Raw genomic sequence first — 5,261 nt, forward strand, 5'->3', positions numbered from 1 at the left:
CCCGATCTCCTCCATTTCAGCCTCGCACAACAACAAAACAACTGAATCGGTACACTAAAACTCGAAAGTAATGTGACACGACAACATATAAGCAAGTAGGTGAAGTAACATATGACTTGAACAAACAGACTGCAAAGTGAGACTTACTATGGCCCTCTTAACCGGCTCCGAGTAACCGTCCTTCTTGCTATTATGTGTCACTTTGAACATGTCAATAGCAGACATGACTTCACCTTTTCTTTCTTCTTTCTGAAATGTTATTCAGCAAATCAAACAATGAGCTTTTTTGCAACAGGGAATATGTAAACAACAGCACATACATCAGGACAAATACAAATAGAAAAATAAGCATGTTCTTACAATTGCATAGATTTGTGCACCATAGGACCGCGATCCAGTTTTCTGCTGGAACTGAACTTTTTCTAGGTTACTCTTGTTACTCTCACAAGTTTTCTTGCAAATAAGTAAACAATATATTAGAGCATGCATAACTAAACAGCAGCAGAAACATCAGGGCAAATACATCTACAAAAGTCAAGGCATTTGTATAGGAATACCTTGTGTCTTGGAGTAGACCACAGCTTCACCAGATTCTGCCACTCACCATCAGGCATGCCATCAACCGGAGACTTAATGCTCACTTGATTTGCTGGTATGTTGTCAAAATATGTCCTTTTGATCTTGTGGCGCATGCTCTTGGTCCTTTTCTGCAGCATGTCAGTGCATGCCGACTTCACAATCTGTGACTCAGTGTCCATGTCAAAGTTGGCCTACCAAGACAGCAAACAAGAAAATACATCAGTATACTGCTATCAAACTCTGAATCAAGAAACAAGACTGAAAATAGTCATAATAGCCAGAATGGCAGCAGTAATAGACACAAACTATAGTATAATAGGAAACAAAGAACTTACAGCTACTTTTCCAATGTAGTTCTTTATGATGTTTTTGTCCTCTTGTAATCCTTGAAATGTGGCAGAACCGGTGCATGGCTTCTTGCAATGAGGCCACCTTCGGTTGCAAGCTTTGCAGCCTGCAAAGGATTTTCTGGGCGCTTCATGCCTTCAGGAATGTGGATAATCACCTTGTTGCCCAGCAACTTCGTCATCCTCTCTAGCCCTGAGCCCTTCCTTTTGCTGTTGACCACAACAGCTGTCCCTGAAAAGGAAACATACAGAATTCATGACTTCTTATCCATTACACATGAGAAATGCATTATAAAGAAAGGGATCAATATGGTTCAGACGATATACTAAATTTTCAGAGAACAAACTTGCCTTCATCATCATCAGCATCAGCGTGATCTTCAGCATCATCATCACCATACACTGGCTGCTCAGTTGGCTACTCAGTTTGTTCAGACAAGGCTGGCTGACTCCGGGCTCTTGTTGTAACAGGGCTAAGCTGGAGGGCTCTTGTTGTAACGGGGCTAAGCTGGAGGGCTCTTGTTGTAACGGGGCTAAGCTGGAGGCTCATGTTCCTTTCTTCACCCAAGGGCTGCTGCATATCATCCATCTGCTGCGAGCTTTCTTGGTCGTTGTGCTGAAGGATTTCTTCATGGTTGCTTACATTTGCTGCCTTTGACCTTGTGACTCGAGTGGGAGCAGACTCTTCAACTTCCAGCAGTCTCTTTGACCCTCCTGGAGGTACAGAAAATACTCTTGATGGACCCATTGTAGTAGCTGTTTCTGGGCTCTTCCTCCTCGAGCTGGTCTTCTTAGCGGCGATCTTCTTCTTCTTAACACCACTCTTCTTCCTCCTAGAAACCTTCTGGGCCTCATATAAATAGTAAGGACAACAGCATTAGATCAGAAGTTAGAAAACTATATGCATACAATGAAAGAAAAACAAAGCAGACATATTCAAGTACTCCCACCACTCCAAACAAGACAAGAGTTTGCACCTTAACATTTTTCTCCACTACATTGTCCTCAACCTCCTCTCCATCAATAACTTCATCATCTCTAGGATTGTAGTCTGAGCTCTCCCCTTGTGTTATGGCAGATGCTGCATCACTTGTAATTATGCTACCTTCTGGACAATCATTCGACTTCCTAAGCATTGATGCTATTGCACCAATGCCTAGGGATTGGAAAATGCGGTTGTTCCTCATCATGGTTCTAGCCCTAATCTTCTCGATTTCCGTGAGTGGCGCTTCTTTACATGAATAAATTGTAACCATTAGATGAATGGTTTAAATGCATAGGAAGCAAGACAACTCAAACAGCTAAGGTAGCATACCAGTTTTTAGTTTCAGTTAATCCTAGTAGATTATTTAAGGTGACAGTTTATTCAGACAAACAATTCATTTCTATTACTACAACATCACAAGCATAAGCTATGCACATTTGTATACTTGGCAGCAAGAGCATAAGCATAAGAAGTAGATTCTTTAATCCTAGCAGCATAAGCACAAGGAGGAGGTAGCATACCAGCCGGTTGCCTCTTCGGTGCCATCCTTATCATGGCTAATCTTGAGGGGTTGGACTTGTGTTTGTTAGCTTGCAAAACAGAATGAGAACAAATTAGATACACACCATATGAATGCAAACAAAGAACCAGAGGATATCCATAATTTGGCATGTCATGAATATGTTTATCTAGATCATCTATTTAATTTACCAGTACTTCCTATGTATGATGAAGATTAATTTCATCAATCATGATAATCAGACATGGACCAGTAATAAACAATCATCGCTTAATGAACAAACATCCATGTCATGTCAAGTCCAGTTAGGAGTAACAGCAAGCACTAAAAAATAAACTGGTTTGTAGGGCATCTGCACCTGGTTCTCTTTGATATTGTCCTTGAAGCTGTTCCGCTGCAGCTTGTCCTACATCGCCAGAAACCTTAATCTTCTTACCTAGCGAAGTGGCAAGTGAGAATCATTAGACAACAACCATGCATGCAGCAATAACATTAGAGCCGCCACCGATAAAAAATATTAACACATTAGAGCAACCATAATTGATGCAGTAATGCAGTGGCAGAACAATGATGAAGTTATCACACATTAGAGCAACCATAGTTGTATGTATGTTGAATTCATCTTACAGGAAGAAGCTGACTGAAGCTACTGAATTTCCAAAGCACAGAAACAACTGACCAATCAAAGCTAGCTACAGGGTGCAAGAAGTTTAACTACGAAAATTTGAGCTTCACATAAGTAATACAGATTACCAACCTGCACAGCTCTATCCAACAACAGCAGTCTCATTGATGAAATGCAACAAGAACAGCAGTCTCAGGTAATACAAATCAAGAAGGATTGATGCCCAATCAGTACAAGGAGAAGTACTATATGTTCAAGAAGTCTCACAAAAACATCAGTCTCAGTCTCAGGTAATACAACAGTCTAAGGTAATAACAAATCAAGAAGGATTAATACAAATCATCATCCTAAAAGAGACAGACACAGAACAAACCGTAGAGGCAGACCCAGACCAAACCATCAAGAAATCCAGCTAGACCTAACCCTAGCCATCGCGCGACGCAGGCCTAACCCTAGCCATCGCGCGCAAGAAAGCTAGCCAGATGCCAACACGACCGTGAATGGATCTAGCGTATCAGCCACCGATTCATGCAGACCCTAACCCTAGCCAGATGGAGACGGGATTGAAGGAGGACTTGCGTGGAGGGAGCCGAGGGAGGATTGCGGGGGCGTGGAGGTCGGGAGCGCCGCTGCCGTTCCTGCTTCGATGCCGGTTGCCGTCGTCGCGAGCGCCTCCCCGCGCGTTCCCGTCGTTGCGAGCGCCTCCCCGCGCGTTGCCATCGTCGCTCGCCGCGTTGTTCGATGGTGGGAATTGGGGATTGGGGATCTGGGGATTGGGGATTTGGGGATAGAGCGTTTCGGGCATTTACAAAAATAACCCTAGCTTTTTTACTTTAGTTGTGGCGTTTCGGGCATTTCGACAAGGGAGCGGGCGGGGCGCGGGATTTTTGGGTGCCGACAAGGGAGAGGGCGGGGCGCGAAATATCGGGCGGGGCGCGAAATATGCGGGCGGGAAATTTTGGGGAGAGGGGCGGGAAATTTTGGTAGGGTAGTTTTGTCTCCACTTTTTGATTTTATGTGACATTTTATGTGAAACCTCCCGCAAATCATGAAGCAGCTACCAAGTATTTTCTCCAAATTTGGACCAAACCATTTTTCATGAATAGGAAGGCATACTTTATAGACAAAACACCGGGTGTTTCCGTCGCAGAAGCTTCCGGGCGCCCGTCGCGAAAAATACAAAATCCCGTCGATTCAGCAGGAAGTGGGTCAAATCTGAGCTCGTGATTTTTTGTAAAAATCATTTTTAGGTGCACAACATGATACTTTATCATAGATCCGGCGAGAGTCTCGCAAGATGTAACCCCGAGGTAACACCGGCAGCTGCCCCAGCCGCCACATCAGGTCGTCGCCACGGCCACCCCCGACTCCCTTTGGCGCCGGGGCCCGCCGCCACCGTGGCCAGCGCCGACGGCAGCGACGGAGGGAAGGATACGGAGGGGAGACGGCGGCTGGCGGCGCTAGGGTTCGCCCTGGCGTCGCCCCGGGGGACGATGCGGGCGAGAGCGAAACATTTTCTCTAAAGAAACGTTTTCTCGAAATTCTTTATATATATGATAGATTATGTAGCTTGCCTTGCCGTTCCAGGTTCCCCTCTCACAATTCCAAAGTCCTTGTGGATTACACCCCCACATACCCATTGTTATCCCCACGGCAGTTTTTGTGGTTTGTTTAGAAATAACAATTTTCGATGCTAATGTAGGATATCCGAACTTTGTGTGCGAACATACAATGTCCGTGCCCGGGCTTTTTTTTAAATTTTTTTTTGAAATTTTAAAATGCATTTAAATGTATTTTAAAATGCAAGAACATACAATGTCCGATGTAGCTATTCCGTCATCTGGGGGCGCCACCATCAGATTCTAGCGGATGCGTATGCCGCTAGCAGGTTTCAAAACCACGGATGTACATGCATCGGGGTGGTTGTTAGGTAGGTGAGATGGTTACCTGGTCACGTGACACCTTTTTTTTTAATAACGAGGCATATAGACACTGCAAGTATACAAACGGTTATACATGGGATGGGTATTGGTTTGGGCGGTACTAGGTAGAAAAAAATACCAAACATAATTCCTCAACTTTGGTTAGGGCTCTTCTTTAAATTGGATGAGCACTAATTTGCCAAATATTGGGTGCTACTCTATCGTTTTGAAGGCCGGCTAACAAAGGAGTAATCGTGTTCCCTGAAAAGCTAATACAGGTTTG

This window comes from Lolium rigidum, chromosome 7 (genome assembly GCF_022539505.1).
Source record: "Lolium rigidum isolate FL_2022 chromosome 7, APGP_CSIRO_Lrig_0.1, whole genome shotgun sequence".
Classification (NCBI taxonomy): Eukaryota; Viridiplantae; Streptophyta; class Magnoliopsida; order Poales; family Poaceae; genus Lolium; species Lolium rigidum.